Genomic DNA, 22870 nt, shown 5'->3' on the forward strand with positions numbered 1-22870 from the left:
ATTTTAAAATGGACAAAGAAGAAACAGTGTAGTTTTAGGTATGGAATTACTAAATAGATAAAGAAATTTGAGTGAGTTATTTTACATAAAAATTAATTACTAAGGAGGCTACAGCAGGAGGATTGTTCTAAGTTTGAAAGTATTCTGAGCCACACAGTGATTCCAAGGCACCCTTCATTGCAGTGTGATACTTTGTCTTCAAAGCAAAATATAACAATAAAACAAAATTATATTAATATAATAACTACTGTAATGAAACAATTATCTTTTGTTGTCATTTTTCTTTTATTCCTTAAGTAAGGCGGAACAAACTAAAGATAAGAAAGCACAGACTCACAGCAGCTCAAAGTGAGGACACAGGAACTGTTGCAACCTCAAGCCATCAGAATTCTGGTATAAAGAGGGGAAGTGGGAACAAAGCTCCCACCACTAGTTAAGGCAGTTGGTAGAAACTCAGGAATGGTGAGTCAGTTTTCCTTTAAGGGTGTAGTCGCTGGTGGGTTGGCCTTGCTCCATGACTTCCACATAGCCAAGAGTCCAATCATATATGGTCAGCACAAACTGGACTTGACTTTTTTTTTTTTTTTTTTGAGAACACAGTTTGGTGAGTGGGAAGTAGGATAGATCTGGGGGTGGAGTGAGGTGAGGGAGTGAAGTGAATATGTTTAAACTGCATTGTACAAAATTTTAAAAGAACTAATAAAAATTGAGAAAGGAAAGAAAACACTTTGACTTTATTCCAGTTTTGCACTCAACGTCAACAATGTCTGGTCTTTGGGAGTTTACATCTGTTTATGGAGCTTCTTTAGCCTTGGCAGACCCTGTTTTAACTGAGACCTGTTTAATTAGCAGATATTACACAGGTCTGGGTGAATGGAAATCACTATTTACTTTTAAAATTACCTCTGTTTTCTTTATTGGTTCCACACATGTGTTCACATGAGAACACAAAATTCAAAGGCACTTCTGTGTATATCTTTGCAATAGCAGTAGCTCAGCTCACCATTTTACCCATTGGGTACTGTTTTATTGAGTAGTTCTGTTTTAACAGTGGAGAAAGACAGTTCAACCCTTGTGGACCAGCTATTTACAGGCAATTAGAAGACATTGAACATTCAAAATTCTGCCATGTAGCACAAATTGTAGACTTCCTGTATTTCTGAATACGTCCTGATCATAGGGTTTGGGGAATTATATCTCAGGTTAATTGCAGCTAAATTAAAAGAAAAAGTGTGGTTGGAACTGGAAAGGCATCTCAGTGATTAAAAATACTAACTGCTCTTCCAGAGGATCTGACACAATTGAGGCTGACCTAATTGGAGTGATGGGGAGTGAAGAAAAGATAGACACATCCAAAACACCTGTTATCCAGTGAACTCTATGTACTGATGGAGACACACTAAAAGCAAGCTGGTAACTCAGTAAATTTACTATATTCAGCACGTACTAGGTGGCAGAAGGTTAGCTAATCTCAGTACGTCTCATGCTACAGTTGTCCAGGAGAAAGCTGCCATTCATGGTTTCTGTGTGCATTGGTTATAGAAAAAGGTCAATTCTTTGAATACTAGGACTAGAAAAAGGCTTTGCCATTCCTATGAGCCTAACCCAGTGAAAGATTTACCATCCCAAGGGTTCTGAGACATCATGGTCCTTGACATGGCCATGCTCATGTCAATATTACACACTCATTCAGAATTTCATGGGTTCCCACAAAGAACCAAGTTTGGTTTCCTTCAACTGTATTGGACAGCTCATACCTACATACCTATAATATATAATGATTATGTATTAATTATCCAGTAGCTGAACCTGAGATCTCTCTGCAAAAATAGAAGATTTAAGAATTGTTTTAAAAAGAAACAACATCTTAAGCAAAATGTTTTGTGCCAAGTTATAAAACTTGAGATAATTTTGTGGAATTATTTCACAAATAATTTGTGAAAGTTAGTGGAATAAATATCATTTTTTCCTACTAAGTTAATTTCTTGGTGATCCATGACCTTAGGGAAAGCATGAGTGGCACATCAACTACTTACTATGCGTCTAAAGAGAGACTTTGGCAGTAAGTTCTCCATATGTATAATTAGCAGTCTTCAAAAAGATTCCACAAACCTATAAGAAATAAGAAGCTGTGACATTTTCAGTCTCTGGACTACCAAAGCCACAAGCAATATTTGACATATTATTACAAAACAACTCTTACACTTAAATATGCAATGTAACATTAGTCTAATAAGCAGGCACAAAGCTATTCGATATAGGAAATAAGGAAACAAAAGAAGAAAGGTTCATTTTGAGGCCACAAAAATATCATGGTATGCATTTCCCTAGCTTCCTCAGAGAAACAGACGTGACCAAATGGAACTCCCAGGGAAACCTGCAAACTGCAACCTAAGTGTGCCTGTAGATGATGCTTTAAAACTAGAAACTAACAGGGAGGCATATGACTCTCCTGCTTTGCTCTTGTCCTGATATGAATTCCATTTTCCCCTTGAAGGTTTCCTTCTTGGCTCTAAACACAGACACATTTGCCAAGCCAGTGCACTCCAGTTCTCAAAAATTCCATTACTTCTTTTCATTTCCCACCCAGAGGCTAGACTTCCTAACAGAGATAAGTAGAGGGGAGAGACAGAAAAGTACAAACACCATCACCCTTGATGTCGCCACTTAATCAGAAAAGTACAAAGAGCTCCAAATTTAATTCCACTCGAGTCAATCTTCCTCAGCTTGCACAAATAACGTGGGCCCTTTTGATTTAAGATTTTTTGAAATTATGATTATATCTATGAAAGAAACAACTTTTTAATTTTCCATTATTATTAAAAGTTCATACAAACGTACAATGAAACATGATAGTACACATGTTTTTTAATCCTTAAAGGAATTAAGTTGGTCTTTGGTTGATCATTCAAACAACAATATATTAGCAGTTAGCTTATTTAATAATTTCTTCTGTCATTCCCAACCTTTCCAAAGCTATTGCTGACAAGAGTGTATATATTTGAACATCTAAGCTTCAATACCGTGTGCCCACTCAGTATGCTAACTACTGATTACATTCATCCACCCTCTCTCTTTTTTCAATCAAAGAACAGCTGTGATCCCCAGATAAGTAAAGTAATCTTGTCTGTGTTCAATATCCTTATCTATAAAGTAGAGAAAACAGTATCTAAATCTCAAAGATATTTTGAGAAAAGCCAACCTAGAAAGAGATAAACACCAAATAAGAATTAATTGTGTCTAACTAAAATTTACTCCAGGTACTAACCTACAACTAAATTGAAGAATGAAAAATAATCACTATTACTGTCTGTAAACTTCTATCATGGTTGCTGCGCTTCTCAATGGGCATTGATTTTTAAGAAGAAAAAATGTGTATTATATTAAACCCTTACCCTATTTCTGCCCACTTTGTATTTTATCAGCTACTCTTTATCTTTCTGGAGTGTTACTCAAGGAAAACAAATGATTAATAGGACTATTTATGTTCAGAGGGCATTAATTAGCTCCTGATTGCTAAGGTAAGGACTCATTCTTTACAAAGATCATTTGCCTATATATAGTTCTCTTTCTTCCAATTCTATACTTCTAGTCTGCAGAGACCTTAAAAAGACTCACTCATGTGCCTATGCTTGTTTTTATTTTCAGGTTTTTATATTTTTACATGCATTCAGTGGTCACTGGTGCAAATATTTTAAGGAATTTATTAGCAGTAGCCCCTTCCCCCCCACACACACACAGTGTAATTGAAAGAAAACAGAGAGATATCTCAAATACTGCTTTCCCCATAAATAGAAGCCTCATCAGTTATCAACATATGCCATATCACAGTGGTGGTTTCTTTCCTTTTTTTTTAACCATAAATAAACCCACAATGACATGTTATAATTGACTTAGGTCTACACTTCTTGTCACATTTGATTCCTTGTGCCTGAACATCCTATGTTTTTGGACATATCCATGCTAAATCTAAATATGTGAGTCTCCCTGCTCCAAAAATTCTTTGTGCTCTATGAATGTTTCTCCCCTTTCAAATCCTGGTAACTACTAATCTTTTTCAATATCATCATAATTTTGTCAGTGCCAAAGCATCTTATAATTGAGTGAATATATAACATTGTTAAATTTGCTTTTTTCTAATAAAATGAATTTATTTTTTTCTTCATCCCCAAGTATGGCTGACAGTTTATATGTTTTAATTGTTGAATAATATTCTATTGTCTGAATGAGACATAATTTATTTATGTTTATCTTCTGAAAAATATTTTTATTGATTCTAAATTGTTTTCTTGTGAATTTTAACATTAGTCGATTTTAAATCCTTCATATAAACACTGAAATGTAAAATTACTGTAGCATAAGGTAAGTTTAGTTTTGAAATAAACTGTTAAATTGTTATTCATGTTGTCTACCCTGTTATATGAAAACCACTGGTGACCAAGGGTCATTGTTGACTTCAGCCCTTAGATTTGAATATAATTAGTGTTCTGAACTTGAGGAGGTCATTATTGTTTTATTTTATATTTCCATAATGACATATTATCTGAAGCATATTTATGAGTTTATTCACCATCTAGGTACTTCCTTCAATGAGGTGTTTGTGAAGCTATATGATGCCTTTATATTTGGTTTATTTTCTTTTCTTGTTGTTGACTTTTAAGTATCCTTCATATATTTTGGCTAATAGTTCCCTTTTTGGTGTCATTGTAAGGGATTTCTCTAGCCTATGGCTTGTTTGTTCATCCTTTCCAAATACATATGTTTATAGTATGTAGCCATATAATGCATGGCAAACATTTCTGCTTTAATTAAGGCAAGTCATTGGACATTCATTTTTTTTCTTTCATTTTGAGATAATATTATAATTAATTTTTTCTTCTCTTTCCTCTTGCCAAAACTTTCCACATCGTCCTCATTGCTCTCTTTCAATTTCATGAACTCACTTTTCACTAAATATTATTGCATGCATATATGTATATGTATATACATTAATACTACTAAATACAACCTGTTCAGTCTATATGGTGTTACTTGTACAATGTTTTCAGGGCTGTCCATTTGGTATTGGATAACCCAAGCATTCTTTAGTCTACATGTATTTCTTTGTGTAGGATTGAGACCTCTTGTCTTTCCCTAAATAGGACATTTTGTATCCTAAAATTTTATTGATATTGCTTTATTTTTATTTTTTGGCATATGTTAATTTTGAAAATAATGTGTTCATTATGACATTTTTATGCATGCATGTAATATACTTTGATCATATTCACTTCTATTACCCTGTCTTGTCTGCTTTCCCTTCTGTCTTCTTTCCTCCTTTCAAATAATCACCCAGTCCATTTCATGACATTTTCTATCCACATATGAAAGAAAATGTATAATATTTCTTCTTCTCAACCTAGCTTATTTTTCTAGCATGATGATTTCTCAGTCACATGAGTTTTACACTGAGGTTTCCTTTTCTTTTTGTTTCCTTTTTCTTCTTCTTCTTCTTCTTCTTCTTCTTCTTCTTCTTCTTCTTCTTCTTCTTCTTCTTCTTCTTCTTCTTCTTTTTTGAGACAGGTTCTCAGTATGTTGCTCTGGCTGTCCTGTAACTCTATGTAGACCAGACTGGCCTCAAACTCACAGAGATCCACCTGCCTCTGCCTCCTAAGTGCTGCATTAAAGGCCTGTACCACCACGCCTGACTACACTAGTTTTCCAGCTTAGCTCAGTGATGAGGTAAATATCTCCTATGAATAATATGCAGCTCCTTTGGTCTCAAGTGTAAAGGCTAGGTTTTAAAATAGATGTGAGGAGAGATAGAAGGTGATCACAAAGGCAGAATTTGGATGGAAAATCATTAATTACTAGTGGCAGACCTGCTATACTCAATGAATATTCATGGTGTATCTGCCAAGATCTATGACTGTTACTGTTTAATGAGTGTAAGGGATCAATGGTACTGGTTACTATCAAATAGATTAAGTACTAAATATCAAATTCCAACCTATATCATAAGGCATAACTATATCAATTGTTTTTCTTACCTCTGTGATCTCATTATCAGAACAGAAATCAGATAACACAAGAATTGCCTCTTGCTTTCCTCTTTCCTTTCTTTCTCTCCTCCAGACACCACAGTCTATAGCAAGATTATCACCCAAGTTTAGACTAGGCTTCATCGCTCAGTTACTCTTCTCTGGAAATGTCATTCCAGAAGCACCAAAGCCATGCTTCACTCCAGGCATTACTTGTTACAATCAAAATGAAGTCACCAATCAAAATGAACAAGCATAAGAGCAATGTAAACTTTAGACAACTTAGTTAAATGATACCTAGACGTCCACAGTTTCACAAACTGCAACTCTACCATGATGAAGAAAGCAAAAATCTGGTAATCTATGTTTGAACTTCTGGATATTTATTTATGACACTGTCCTTCAATGTTTAAAAAATCAGGACACCAAGCCTAAAAATAATTGCCCTAATCCAAACTGTCAGTGCCACTAACAATCCTGTCTAGTCTTAGGGGTTTCCCATGTTTTTTTCTATCAATATACACATTATATACAAACACTATACATTCAAATGCTAAACATTGCAATAAAGTAGAATGTTCATTCCATCATGGAGCTTGCTGCAAATATTTACCCACATGGAGAATGCACAGCATGTTAATGAAGTTGCTGCATTCTGTTTACTAAGACCAAGTTGGATGATGTCATCAACTTATGGCACTCCACATAATAGACATTAGGGTGATGTTATCATCAAAGTTTCAGCAGAAGACATTATGTCATTGAGTGAGATATACGTGGAAGATCCAAAATGATGAAGGTCTACCATTACTCTGTGCTAAACAAGCAGTTTCTGTCATGCATGGAGCCAAAACAGTACACAGAGAAAATGCATTCAACTTTCTATGTTCATATATAAGACAGAATGACCAAAGAAAATATCATATCTCACAAGGATCAGCCATCATTGGTTGCTGATTGCCAACTAATCACATTTCCTATAATTCTTTTTTTCCTTTTTCTTTATTTTTCTTTATTTTTCTATTATCAGCTTGATACAGCATAAATTCTTATCCTAATAGTAAAATGTTTCATTGAGGCTTGCCCAGTAATTGAGTAAAACCGAAACTTACTATAAGCCAGAGTTATCATAGGGTCCCACGTGCTATATAGCCTCCCTGATTCTGTGGTTTGCAGTCTGATTGTTCTTTGCTTTATATCTAGTATCCACTTATGAGTGAGAACATACCATGTTTGTCCTTCTGGGTTTGGGTTACCTCACTCAGGATGATATTTTCTAGTTCTCTCCATTTGCCTGCAAATTTCATGCTATCATTGTTTTTCTCTGCTGAGTAGTACTCCATTGTGTATATGTACCACATTTTCTTGATCCATACTTCAGTTGACAGGCATCTAGGTTGTTTCCAGGTTCTGGATATTATGAATAGTGCTTCTATGAACATAGTTGAGCATGTATCTTTGTGGTATGATTGAACATTCCTTGGGTATACGCCCAAGAGTTGTATGGCCGGGTCTTGAGGTAGATTGATTCCCAATTTTCTGAGAAACTGCCATACGGATTTCCACAGTGGTTGTACAAGTTTGCATTCCCACCAACAGTGGAGGAGTGTTCCCTTTGCTCCGCATCCTCTCCAACATAGACTGTCATTAGTGGTTTTGATCATAGCCACTCTGACAGGTGTAAGGTGGTATCTCAGAGTCGTTTTGATTTGCATTTCTCTGATGATTAAGGATGTTGAGCATTTCTTTAAACGTGATTCTTATTTTGAGAATTCTCTGTTTAGCCTTTTAGCCCATTTTTTAATTGGATTATTCAGTATTTTGATGTCGTGTTTCTTGAGTTCTTTATATACTTTGCAGAACAGTCCTCTGTCAGATGTGGGGTTGGTGAAGGTCTTTTCCCATTCTGTAGGCTGTCTTTTTGTCTTATTGACTGTGTCTTTTACCCCACAAAAGCTACTCAGTTTCAAGAGGTTCCATTTATTATTTGTTGTGCTCAGTGTCTGTGCTGCTGGTGTTATATTTAGGAAGTGATCTCCTGTACCAATGCGTTCAAGAGTACTTCCTACTTTCTCTTCTATTAAGTTTAGTGTAACTGGATTTATGTTGAGGTCTTTGATACACTTGGACTTGAGTTTTGTGCATGGTGACAGATATGGATCTATTTGTAATCTTTTACATATTAACATCCAGCTATGCCAGCACCCTTTATTGAAGATGCTTTATTTTTTCCATTGTATAGTTTTGGCTTCTTTGTCAAACATCAGGTGTTCATATGTGCATGGATTAATATCAGGGTCTTCAATTTGATTCCATTGGTCTGTATGTCGTTTTTTATGACAGTACCAAGCTGTTTTTATTACTATAGCTCTATAGTAGAGAATTACAGACCAATCTCCCTCATCAACATTGATGCAAAAATACTCAACAAAATATAGGCAAACCGAATCCAAGAACACATCAAAAAAATTATCCACCCTGACCAAGTAGGCTTCATCCCAGGGATGCAAGGATAGTTCAACATACACAAATCTGTCAATGTAATACACCATATAAACAAACTGAAAGAAAAAAAAAACACATGATCATCTCATTAGATGCTGAAAAAGCCTTTGACAAAATCCAACACCCCTTCATGATAAAGGTTGCTGTGGGATGTTCTGTATGTCAAATTTGTTGTTCTGATTGGTTAATAAATAAAACACTGATTGGCCAGTAGCCAGGCAGGAAGAAGTATAGGCAGGACAAGGAGGAGAAGAATCTGGGAAGTGGAAGGCTGAGTCAGAGAGACACTGCCAGCCGCAGCCATGACAAGCAACATGTGAAGATGCCGGTAAGCCGCGAGCCACGTGGCAACGTATAGATTAATAGAAATGGGTTAATTTAAGATGTAAAAACTAGATAGCTAGAAGCCTGAGCCATTAGGCCAAACAGTTTAAATACTATAAGCTTCTGAGTGATTATTGTATAAGTGGGCTGCAGGACTGCTGGGGTTTGGTGGGAGCTGGAGAGAAAAACTCTAGCTACAAATGGCGGCCAACAGATTGGCAAGAGTTTCCACCTAAAACCTAAGAAACAAGATTGTAAAATGGAGCTAAAAATAGCTTCCTAGTTATCTCTCTCAAATTAGCAGCAGCTTGCGGGTTTGAGCTACTATGGCAGGTTCATGACTGGCAGTATGGCAGGAAGGAGGCATCTCCAAGCCGCACATTACACTGCTGCTGTGTGGTGGATTTAGCCTTTGCTAGTACAAAAAAAAAAAAGAGGTTACTGGGCTACACGCTGCTTTGATAGAAGCATAGGCCCACTATGGCCCCCAGCGCTCATGGTGAATTATCTCCACCATGTTGAAAAACTAAATTGGGCAGAGTTAACAGCCAAGATTTCTGCTTTAGTACTAACTGCTGCAGTTTAAAGCAATAGTTACACAATAAGGCAGATTAAGATGGAACAAGACTTTAAATGGTTTACAATGTATGTAAAAATGTGCATAGGTTTGAAAGAGAAAGAAAAAGGAATATATGCAGTTATATAAACAAATAGATAGTTTTTAAAAATAAAGTCTTTAAAGAGACAGTAAAGGAAGTATAAAAAATAAACCATGTAAAGATGAATATCACACAGAGAATCTGGATTATGTTGTCTTTGGTATTCTTAACTACAGAAAAACATTTGATTATAAAAGCTGTTGAGTTAAGTCAATACGTATATTTTAAAGATACCTTGACTTCAAAATTTGGATGTAAGGATATGTTGCTTTGGAAAGGAGGCTCTTTTTTTGTTTCCACAGAAAGCCAGAGGCTATGGATTTGTTCCAGACTAAGATACATCAGGTTTGACCAGCCAAGACCCCCTGAAAGGTCTCCAATGACACCATGGCCCAGATGATCCAACATCCAGAACGGTTTCAAGGCAACTGGCTCAGACAATACACCCTCATGGACTACTCCATAATCCTAAAATTTTCTTTGTGTCCCCATAAGATACAGCGCCCCCCTCCAGCAGGAAGTAGTAAGAGAAGCTATGCCCAAATTCCCAAATTATATGTAATTTTACTATGTTAAGGTTAAAATCTTCCTTTTCGAAAAAAAAGAAAAGGGGAAGTGCTGTGGGATGCTCTGTATGTCAAATGTGTTGCTCTGATTGGTTAATAAATAAAACACTGATTGGCCAGTAGCCAGGCAGGAGGAAGTATAGGTGGGACAAGGAAGAGAAGAATTCTGGGAAGTGGAAGGCTGAGACAGAGAGACACTGCCAGCCTCAGCCATGACAAGCAACATGTGAAGATGCTAGTAAGCCACAAGCCATGTGGCAAGGTATAGACTAATAGAAATGGGTTAATTTAAGATATAAGAACAGTTAGCAAGAAGCCTGCCATGGCCATACAATTTGTAAGCAATATAAGTCTCTGTGTTTACTTGGTTGAGTCTGAGCGGCTGTGGGACTGGCAGGTGACAGAGATTTGTCCTGACTATGGGCCAGGCAGGAAAACTCTAGCTACAAAAAGACTTAGAGAGATCAGGAATACAAGGAACAATCCTAAACATAATAAAGGCACTTTACAGCAAGCCAACAGCCACCATCAAATTAAGTGGAGTGAAACTCAAAGTGATTCCACTAAAATCAGGAATAAGACAAGGCTGTCCACTCTCCCCATATTTATTCAATATAGTACTTGAAGTTCTAGCTAGAGCAATAAGACAACAAAATGAGATCAAAGTGATACAAATTGGAAAGGAAGAAGTCAAACTTTCACTATTTGCAGATGATAAGATAGTATACATAAGTGACCCCAAAAAATCTACCAGGGAACCCCTACAGCTGATAAACTCCTTCAGTAAGGTGGCAGGATACAAAATTAACTCAAAAAAATCAGTAGCCTTCCTATACACAAATGATAAAAGGGCTGAGAAAGAAGTCAGAGAAACATAACCCTTTACAATAGCCACAAATAATATAAAATACCTTGTGATAACAGTAACTAAACAAGTGAAGGACCTTTTTGAAAAGAACTTTAAATCTCTAAAGTAAGAAGTTGAAGAAGATATCAGAAAATAGAAGGATCTCCCATGCTCATGGATAGGTAGGATTAACATAGTAAAAAATGGCAATCTTACCAAGAGCATTCTACAGATTCAAAGCAATCCCCATCAAAATCCCAACACAATTATTTGCAGACTTGAAAAGAAAAATACTCAACTTCATATGGAAAAACAAAAGACCCAGGATAGCTGAAAGAATCCTGTATAATAAAGCAACCTCTGGAGGCATCACCATCCCTGACCTATAATTCTTTTACCCTTCTGTGTCGCACCAATTCTGTATATGCCAAGAAGGTAATTTATTTGAGTGTATGAGAGAGAACAGTACCCATATCTTTCACATTCTCTGGTGCTAATGCTGATTCCTCTGAAGACCATGTTGATTTTTCTTTGAATTTATTATTTATGTAGAGAGGAAAATTTGAAGGAGCTTCTTCTTTGTTCCTTTGTATATAAGAAGCATTATTAATTAGACATACATACACACACACACACACTCAGAGAGAGAGAGAGAGAGAGAGAGAGAGAGAGAGAGAGAGAGAGAGAGAGAGAAAGAAAGAGGCCCACCTGTGAAAAAATGCTAATATGACAATTTCACCTCTAGTATTATAGAATGCATTCATGAAGCTACTATCCTCACTATACTGTAAGAAATGAGGAGATACAACTTTCATCTTCTCCAGATATAAAAAATTTTGAGGGCTCCTTGGCATTTGAGCAGCTCAGAGAATAGAGTTAATACATTTTAAAGTTTCTGGAATAGCATATCCCTGGCATATCCCATTTTCTTTTACAATGTTCCCTAATTAATAGCTAAATTTATTTATGATATGAACAATGGGAATCAACCTGATGTCTTGAAACTTGAAGAGTTAAGAAATTTATCAATTAGATATTTCTATTTATTTCTATTTTAATTATCTATTAGAAATTTACCAAGATATTCTTATTTGGACTTAGGATTCTATCCACATCACTCAAGTTTATTATCACAGTTTGCTTACCAATTTTCACACAAAGACCCAAATCAATTATTAGCTACCCATGAACATCTTTGCACAACAAACTACTCTGATACTTACTTTAAGAAAGCCTAGCTTGTTTTATTTATTTATTTATTTTTGCTGGTGTTTCTCTACTGGGCATTTGAATGCTGAATTTTTCCTTTCAAAACTGATTCATCAATCTGTCTATCTATCTATCTATCTATCTATCTATCTATCTATCTATCTATCTATCCATATCTATCATGTATCTATCATTTATCTGTCTATCTATCCATCTCTATCTACCATATATCTATTTATCATCTATCTGTTTATATGGTATCCCTATTTTTCATAAAGGTGGTGTGTATGTGTCTGTGTGTGTGTGTGTGTGTGTGTGTGTGTGTGTGTGTGTGTGTGCGCGCATGCAGGGCGCACACATGCACACACAGGCATGTATAACTGAGTTCTATTGAACAAGAACAATGAGTGCATTTCACACCACAGAAATGAGACATGGAAAATTGAGGAGTTTATGCTTCCAAAAAGAAATGCTATGTCCAGAGGACCTGAAAAATATCACCTACATGGAATGTGTACAAATTAATGTCAAGACTACCTCAACTGAGGAGTCATATGAGATAGAACTTTATTAACTAATGAAGGGACCTATGCCACTCTTGGATATTTCAAATTAACGCTGATGCTGCAAGAAAGATTCAAAGGTCTGAAACTCCATTTTATAGTAATTAATTCTCATACGTCAGTAAAAAGGATGTTGATATTTAATAAGTTGAAGTGCTTGCAGTAATTTTAGAGGGAAAAAATGCATGTCTTGCAAACTTCTCGAAATTAATCAAATGACCTCTAGTGACAACCAAGACAGAGCATTGTCTAAATTAAGAAAACCTATGGCTTTCTCCCATAGCACACCATACTTTCAAGAACTTGTAAACAAAGTATTGGATAACCTCAGGTGTGCTGCTCAATGTTCATTACAGCTGGCAATTATGCAACTTCTTTACCTCTGTCTTGCCAGCTCCCAACTGAAGTAAATGCTAAGAGCATCTTGCTAAATGTAAGGGTTTCATATTATTAAAGACATGATGTTATTGAAGAAAACTGGGCAAAGAATAGCAAAAGGCAGTCCAAAGCATATACAAATATGGATTACTGTAAGAGACTGTAGCAGGATGGATTCAGGAAGACACAGGTTGACACAGGAAGTCACTAAAATGTTAACAAAAGCAATGTAGGAAATTAATGCTGAGCAATGTGGGCACAGGAATGAATAGAAAGGATAGATTTTAAAACCTTAGTTTGATTGAGTAGGTGAATGGCTAACTGAAATGATACTGAAGACAGTCTTCTATGAATATTACCATCCTAGGACCTTTAATAACTAAGATGAAAGGTGTGACATTTGGGAAGGCTGGCAATACAATACACATAAAGAAAAACAGGCCGGGCAGTGGTGGCGCACGCCTTTAATCCCAGCACTCGGGAGGCAGAGCCAAGCGGATCTCTGTGAGTTCGAGGCCAGCCTGGGCTACCAAGTGAGTTCCAGGAAAAGGCGCAAAGCTACACAGAGAAACCCTGTCTCGAAAAACCAAAAAAAAAAAAAAAAAAAAAAGAAAAAAGAAAAGAAAAACAGGACCGTAACACAAATTGCTAAACGATCTTATTAATAAAAAACCCAGAGCCAGATATTGGAGTGAAAGCTGCAAGATCAGAGGAATAGAACAAGCCACACACACCAGTTATTACCTTACCAACTCTATGAATCCTGTGACTGAAATCTTCAGCCTCAAGAGAGCTATTTCCTGTATACTCACACCTTACATACCTTTCTGTGCCCTGCCATCTTACTTCCTCTCTCCACCCAGCTACATCACTTCCTCTTTCTGCCCAGCTCTATCACTTCCTGTCTGTCTGTACAGACCTCTATGTTTAACTAGTGCTGGGATTAAAGGCCTGTGCCACCATGCCTGTTTCTGGTGTGGCCTTGAACTCACAGAAATCCGGATGAATCTCTGCCTCCCAAATGCTGGGATTAAAGGGGTATGCTACCACTGCCTGACCTCTATATTTAAAACAATGGCTGGCTATTTCCTCTGATGCCCAGGCAAGCTTTATTTGTTAGGGCACAAATAAAATATCACAGGACTCTTTATTTTGATTGTCCTCCCCTCTAACACCTTCATTGGGTGCTTATTTACTTTCATATGAAAGTACATTAATTTGGTGAATGGAAAAGTAGAGGAAGATGAAGCCCACTGATAAAGGAAAATATTTTTGCTTTAAAACACAGTCATTGGAGATATTTGAGTGTTCTGGAGAAATAAGGACAAGTACTTTCAGAAGACATGCAAGCCTGGAGTTCAAAGAAAGATGTTTCATGAATCTTGCAGCTCAGGGAAACACATGTTTGGGAGGAAAGGGATATATTCTTGCCACAGTTTGCCACTATCTAATGGGATTCATGACTCGTGATAAACCATTTCATATAATGGAAAGAACATCATGAATGTGTTGCCTGCTCCTGTGGTTGGGATTAATGATCATCTTCTAAGAAACATTTCTGATAACTCAAAAGTGGTCATAGATGCCTCATGGCAACAGAAAAGAACAGGGTAATTCATAGATACTTTCGAATAATTTGTTTGCTTTCAAGATAACCTAGGGAATAAGATGGATGCTAAACATAAAAGGTAGGGGCAGTTAGACATAACTGTGAGTTCAGATTTTGATGTGTGTTTTTAGTCAAACTCTTCCTGTGACCAAACATCTGAGAGAACTAATCTAAAGTACAAAAGGTTTAATTTGACTCACAGTTTCAGAAGTTTTGGCCCATGATTGGCTTGTTCCACTGCTATGGTCTCAGAGTGAGTTAGTACATCATGGTATTCACAACAACATAGCAGAAAAGACACAAGTGACAGGAAGGAAACAGCAAGTGACAAGAAGGAAAAAAATGAATGCAAACCAGATAACCTTCATAGGCACCCTCCCAGGGATCAGCCAGGCTCTACCTCTCATGCCCTTAAGGACAGGAACGTAGTGAAGGCCTTCACAGTCAATATTCCATCACGGGGGAAAAGCTCAGAAGTACCCCCCCCCAACACACACACGCACACACATACATGTTAAGACATTACAGAGAGTAAATGACTGCCAAGAGAGGAAGAGTCATATTTTTTTCTGGCATGACCACTAGGTATAGGATGTTTATGCCTCAGTGTTCAGCCCTACACCTAAGTGCATCCCAACAAGACTCACACTAATTTGATCATATATATGTAATAGCAGCAATGACAAAGAAAGAGTATATGAATTTGAAAGGGGGACCTGTTGTAGAGCCTGGGAGGAGTTTGAAATGGATAAGAGAAGTGTAAATACTTTTAGAATGATTTGTGCTCATATATGAAATTCTTCAAAATAAAAAAAATTATCAAGCCTCAGCAAGATGGTTCAGTAGGCAAAAGTACATGGTGTGAAGGCCCGAGTTCTGAGTCGAGTACCTGGAGTACATGGTAAAGGAGAAGACTGACTTCCAATGTTGTCCTTTTTTTATACACGTGCATTGGCATATGCCTGTACACACACACACACACACACACACACACACACACACCCCACAAATAAATAAAATTTAAAATGTTTCTAAAAGAATTTGAAAGAAAGCAAGGAGGGGTGTTTGAGAGGTTTTGGAAGGAAGAAAGGAAAGAGGAAAATAATGTAATTATAATCACATAAAATAAAAGGTACTAAAATCAAATAAATACACTAAAGTTTGAGATAAGTAACCAACAAGCTCTGGGAATTGAAACATTTGGTAAGTGTTAACTGCCATCATCCATATCACTTCCTGATCTGGTTGCTTTTCTGTTTCCACAGTATGCAAGCAGGACACAGTAACATGTGATTCTGCACACACATGAGTGAGTATAGGGGGAAATAAAGCATTCAGGGTTTGTAGTAACCAATTGACAGAGTTATGTCAGCATAGGAAGGTTTGCGAACTGCAAAATTAGTCATCTTTTAAAATTCATATTTAGTCACATTAGGAATTAAAATTTTTCAACTAACAAATGAAAACCGTCAATGGTGACAGGAAAGGAATCTGAGACCCGTGATCACAAATGGGTGTAATTAGACTTTAAAATACCTCATTACTCATGTTCGTTAATATGAAAATTATATACTAATATATTTATTTTCCATGTTCATGTCCTACTTTTACTCTTTTGAGAAATATTAAAAATGCAGTACACTATCCGTACTTTGACATTGTTCTTTTAATTTCAAAACCTGATCATTGAGTTTTAAAATTACCTTAGAAAATGATTCCTTCCTTCTCCCTAATTCTGACTACATAAAAATCATGTACTTTTTAGTTCATCTTAAGAAAACAAACTTCTTATAAGTTTTAGTAATAAAAAAGAAAAAGAAAACAAACTTCTATAGAACAATAGTAATCTTAGTATAGAGTTTTTAAGCATGAAGGTAGTTTTATTCTGTATAGAACGCATGTTTGTAACATGTAGTCTTTTGACACAGTTGGGCATAACCCAGTCTAAGAAATATCCATCGTGTGGCCTCTCATCAAACGGGTATGCTCTAGAGAAATGTTTTATAAAGTGAATCTGAAATAAAAAGAAGATTCTTCCTTTGGTAGAAGCTGCCCTATTTTTCAAGGAATCTAACATGGAGAAAGTCCTTACATTCTGCTGCTCAACTTAATCCCGAGGCTCTCCTGCCACTTCCATTATAATGCTCTGTTTTCCCTCCAGAGGACTGCTTACCTTTCAAGTGGATCCCACAGAAAATTCTCACACAGTTTCATTTACTGTGGAAAGGTACTATAAAAGCCTTTATCTTCTGCAACTAAATTCTCTTTTCAAAAGCCTGAATTATTTCCTCCTGCCTTTTTGCTCTGTGTTTTCCTGAACATTGCCTCAGTATGAGCAGTCAAACCTATCATAAAGTGCTTTGTTTACGCCCATCAAAATACACACTCCAGAAGAGGCCATAACCTTGGCAAATGTGCTCCTTTTTGATTCTGCACTGTGTCTTCAACTCAGGTTTTTATGTGTTCCCATAAGGATCTGCCATCACTTTTTTTTTTTTTTTTTTTTTTGTTCCCATTGTTTAGAACTAGGTTTTCAATGCTTTGTTGTTGGACCAACAGCCTGTGGATGGAATTTTGTTTACTGTAAATAAGAAGTGTGGGATATTGCCTTCTTTTTAAAAGGTACGATGATGAATAGTTCAGTCATTTCTGCAGTTTCTCAGTGGATGTGGGTTTTCATCTTTTAATTGACAGTGTTTCACTCTGACTTTCCAGTGTCTACTCAGTTATCACTAACTTGTGACCTTAGCCTACCTGTCATTCTGACACTCTCAGAAGTTTGTGTTTGTAGAATTTGTAAAAAGTAACACCATCACTTGCTCCTGCAAGAATTTGTATTTATGCTGTCCACCATTCCCTCCCCCAGCTCTTTGTTTTCTCACAATTGTTGAAATGCACACAGTATCACTATAGTGCTTTATTTCTTGCGCCTGACTATTGTATTAATATTTTTACTCATTTTCCTACAGTAATATCAAGGGGTTATCTTTTAATATATGCTGTTAAAAGATATTTAGTGAAAACAATACTGTGGTTCTAATAATTTCCTCAATATCTTGCTAACATCTCAGCTTCTCACTTCCACCTAGTGTACATAAATTTGCTTGTTTTGGAAGAGGCAGGGTTGACTTAACTGTGATTTTGAACGGCTGACTCAGTTTCCTCTGGCCTCTAACTTCATTGTCTACGAACTGAGATACTCTGAACCTACTAAACAAATTCAGTGACAACAATTCAAACTGAATCTGACTCAAATTACAGAGTGTTTAATGACAAAAATGTGGTTTTTATTTATTTAAAAAATATTCAGAAACTGACCCAAGTCACCAGTTCCTGATAGCACTAATTAGATCAACATTATCTAGTTAATAATGAGCCACTGTTTGTCACATGCAGACATAGCCCCTAGGTAGTACTTCTTCTTGCTCATGATTGGAAAGAGAAAGTTTACCTTGTTCAGCAATTTAAATGAGTTTAGAGTCTTAATTTTAATGATGCTTAATAACTTCAAATACTGAAAAAATAAGGAAATCAATAAGATAGTTTTACATTTACTTGCTCTTTAGCTCTGTAACAACCTCACTAATAACTTATTGCATATTTATTTTTATTGTAATTATAAAGTTTGATTTTAATGTATAAACTATGAAGGCATCTAAAAAGCATTTGCAATCTCACCAAATGTCACTGAATATTTATGACAGGAAATTAGAAGACACATTAATTTCTGCTTCTGTGCTGATTCTATCTACAATAATAATATGAATAATTTTCATGAACTGAATTATTTTATTAACTCTTAGAATAATGACTGGAAATAGCTAGTTCAATTGGAGTTTTCCATGTATCAGTGAATTGAGTATTTGTTCATCTTTTTAATTGATTATTTGTCAAGTACTTATTGTACTCTGATCATAAACTAAACACTGATCTAAAAAATGAGATAGCAAATGAAAACACATGGAAAAATTGTAATATGGTGAGTGCTTCAATAACAATGTTATAACTACATTATAATGTAACCCAAAGAAGGTTTGCTCAAGAAGCTGGCATTGATCCTGGACTTCAATAAACAAATAGAACTTGACCAGACAGACAGAAAAGAGTGATATTAAAACATTGCCATAGTAGTTCTGAGTATCTAGTTAGCTTGAATGTTACAGGTATAAGCCTCTACACTTATGAAGTAGAGCATTCATGGAGGCGTTTAGTGTAAGACAAGGATCACAAAGCTTGAGATATTGTCATTTAAATAACCATGTATTGAAAATTTATGTTTTTATTTTCAAAAAATGAGGTCTCTAATATGATGTCAAAATTTTTAGAAAACCATAAAATGCACTTAGTATCTGGATACCAATAATTTCCTTAGGTTAAATTTCAACTACATTGGTATATAATTTATGTCGGAGGCATTTTTAAATGCTTTCATTTTTCTAGCACCCTTTGATTTTCAGGCTCTAATTGCAGTGGTTTGAATGTGTCCTCTTACTTTTCTCTTGCACAGTTTAAACAGGATAGTCCCTCTTCTTCACCCAATTCTAGCACACAGTTAGTTGTTCCTACAAAGGGTTTTACGAACAGCAAGATTTCTATCAGAATTATATTGTGCTAAGTTGGCATATTCTTCACTTCTCTTAGAAGAGTTGAGGACAAGGATGGTAACTGATTGGTAGTAAAACCTCAGACACTGGAGAAACCTGAAAGATCATTTTTATCAAAGTCTCTCCATGAGTATAGTATGGAATACGGATACCATGCACCTTTGGTGTAATGTCCTGAGAAGGTACTTCACCTTGATATTCTTAATAAAAACTGAGTATACAATCTACTTATGAAAAGTCATTAAGCAAATCCAATAGAGAACTATTCTGTAAAATAACATCTTCCAAAATATAAATGTCAGGAAATACAGTAGATTGATAAACTATGGCAAAATGGAGACAAATAAGGAGACATGACATGTACAATGTGGAGTCCTGGGGTAGGTTCTGGAGTAGAATATTGTATATATTAGTTCTAAAGATTGCAAAATCTTAACTGTTTTTAGTTAGTGGTGGTGTGTCGATATTAATTTCTTTCTGTAATAATAGTACTATAGTTGTATAAAATGGACTATAGTGAAAGCTAGCTCAAGGTCATACTGTAACTTTGAGAAGTAATTTCTCTTTAAAAGTTTAAAATTACTTTAAAATGAAAGGTAAACAAAGGATCAAAACAATTTGAATCAAACTGTCATTTACTCTACTATAATCTTAGATAGTAGCAATGAATGTTTGATCTAAAGTTTCCACCAAGTCAGGCATTCAGAACTTTTTCAATAATGTACAAATAATAAGGACTAAACCTGAATTTTTGTACTGTTATATAATCTTCAATATAGTTAATTTTGCATACATACTATGTTAAGTTGATATATGTGCATATATATGTGTGTATATATATATATATATATATATATATATATATATATAAAATCCTGCCCTATATATTTTTGTAAGTGACATTTTCATGTCTAAATGCTACATATAAGGTCTTCAGTGTCAAATTAATAAATGCTATACAATTCTAGGTAGCAATGTAAGTGCTGCCGTGTTATACAAAATCCCATTTCTCATAGAAAGAGCTATATTGTGTGGGTTTTAGAGATCAAAAGATAAATCTTCTCATAAATGTCAACCATGAAAGTCCTTTACAAACACATTCAGGATAATCAAACCATTGTGTGAAAAAGCAAACCTAAGACACACTCTCTGTCTTTGAGAAATTGCTTTTTAAACAATGATCGAAAGAAATTTACAAGAACACAGAAGTTTTGAAAATGATCTTCAAGACAGAACAAGCAAAAAACAATACCTTGCAATCTTCACTAAATCAAACCCTTCTGAATCAAAGATACACTTATAAAATGTCTGTAAACATTGTACACTTCAGATTTATTGCTGATTCTCTCTTACTCTAGGCCACTGGACAAGTGTGGGTTGTGACTCCAACACATGTAACCCAGCCTGTGGAGGATAAAGGTCATGGTGGTATTTCATTTTTCCAGACTTGCTGACAAATAGAATATTATGCACGGATTTAAATATTAAATATTCTCTTAGTTGTGACAGGAAAAAAAAGGTTAGCATAAGCCTGCTAGAAACTAAAGAAAGGTTTAAATCACCAAGATTCTTTCCCATATGTCATAAAGAACTGTGTATATCCTAGCTCCCTTGCAGTTTCTGAACCTCATGGTGTCTTGTGTCTCTCTTTTTTTTCTATCTTTGTTATTCATATAAAATCAAATATTTGTCTCTCATCTTAAATTTATTTAATGTCTTGTGACTAGCAGAAGAAAGAAGTATGGGGACAAGACTTTCATGCATAGCGGTTGGCTTCCTGTATTCCTCTCTGTCTGTCTTTGCTATGCAAAAGGGAGACTCACCAAACAAAAGAGGTGGGAGCTTCACTAAAGGTCACACCTTCTCATCTTAATACCCCATTACATATTTTTTTATTATCCTTTTCTGTTATTTTAATTAATTTAAAGACATTTTGCTTAATGTACACCAGGTTTAATTTTTCTAAATATTTTGTTCTACTTTTTGGTTTTGGCGGGGATCATAGCTAAGAACTTGTTGATACTTCTGGTTTTCAAATCACTACTACAAAACTCCGTTCCTCAGTGATTTATGTTTATGTAGAAGTGTCATAATTATACTTTTTAAAGTTACAAGTCTTAATAAAGTATACATTTATTTTAGGAATTGGATATATGAATATTCTTAATATTGATGGAAAGTAGATGCTATGGAAATAATAAATTCCAAAGTCCTTAACTGAGGTATAAATTTTAAAATGTATATTATAGAATTTGTTGCTGAGTTTTTTGATGCATTTTCAAGGTTGGTTATAAACATTACCCTATAATCTACATTAAGATAAATGAATTACATGAAATTTAAAAATGTGAAGTATATAATCATGATTCTGGGATTGTAGTACATGGAGAATGTTTGCCTCACATGTGTAAGACAATTGCTTCAATAACTAGCACATCACAGAGGAGAAAAAAAAATTATGTAATCTTTATCTCACATAGTCTACAGGTATACACTCCTGAAATCCCAGTATTTGGGTGGTAAAGGAAGGAGGATCATGAGTTCAAGGCCAGCCTGGGTTACTAAATGAGGATGTCTCAAAGACCCAATGCCTCAGTGTGTGTTCAGAATTAAAGGGCATACCTAGCCCACCCAGAGTGCTGGGTTCAAAGCCCAATTCTAAAATAAAATATAGTAGTACTTTTCAATGCTTGCCCTTCCTGTTTATTCCTGTTTCCCCAGATTCTGTATAATATATCATATACAGTTAGAAATGACTAAAACTAATATGACAGCTTCTTTTATTTTTAAGTAAAAGTGGAAAATTATCTGCTCTGACACTTGAATATCAACTTGAGAAAGGGAAACTTCAGATCTTGGATTTTTGCTGCCTCTTTATATGAATGGTCCTGTGCACAGTCCTCTAGAACAACATCGAATATAGACTTTATTTTAAGATTCACTTTTAATATTTTCATCTCTGTGTGTACGTGTGTGTGTGTGTGTGTGTGTGTGTGTGTGTGTGTGCCTGTGTGTTTATGTATGTGAATGGGTGCCTGAAGAGATTGGACTTATAGGTGGTTGTTATCCTCACAATATGGGTGCTGGTAACAAAACTCAAGTCTTTTTGTAGAGCAGGCGCTGTGGATATCTGTATGCTGTGAATGTGTTGCTCTGATTGCTTAATAAAGTGCTGATTGGCCGGTAGCCAGGCAGGGAGTATAGGCAGGACAAAGAGAGAGGACAATTCTGGGAATGGAAAGGCTGAGTCAGGAGATGCTGCCAGCCACAGCCACCATGAGAGATAAGATGTAAAGTACCGGTAAGCCATAAACCATGTGGCAACTTATAGATTAATAGAAATTGGTTAATTTAAGATAAGAACTAGATAGCAACAAGCCTGAGCAATTAGGCCTAACAGTTTAAACACTATAAGCTTCTGTGTGTTTATTTAGGTCTGAGTGGCTGCAGCCCAGGCAGGACTGGAGATAACTCCAGCTACAAGTAGAAAGCACTCTAAACTACTAACCCATTTCTTCAGCCCCTAAGTATATTTTATAAATGATAAAAGTACTATCACTAAGTATTGTATAGCTAACATCCTTAC

The sequence above is a fragment of the Peromyscus eremicus genome, chromosome 10 (genome assembly GCF_949786415.1).
Source record: "Peromyscus eremicus chromosome 10, PerEre_H2_v1, whole genome shotgun sequence".
NCBI classification, from domain to species: domain Eukaryota; kingdom Metazoa; phylum Chordata; class Mammalia; order Rodentia; family Cricetidae; genus Peromyscus; species Peromyscus eremicus.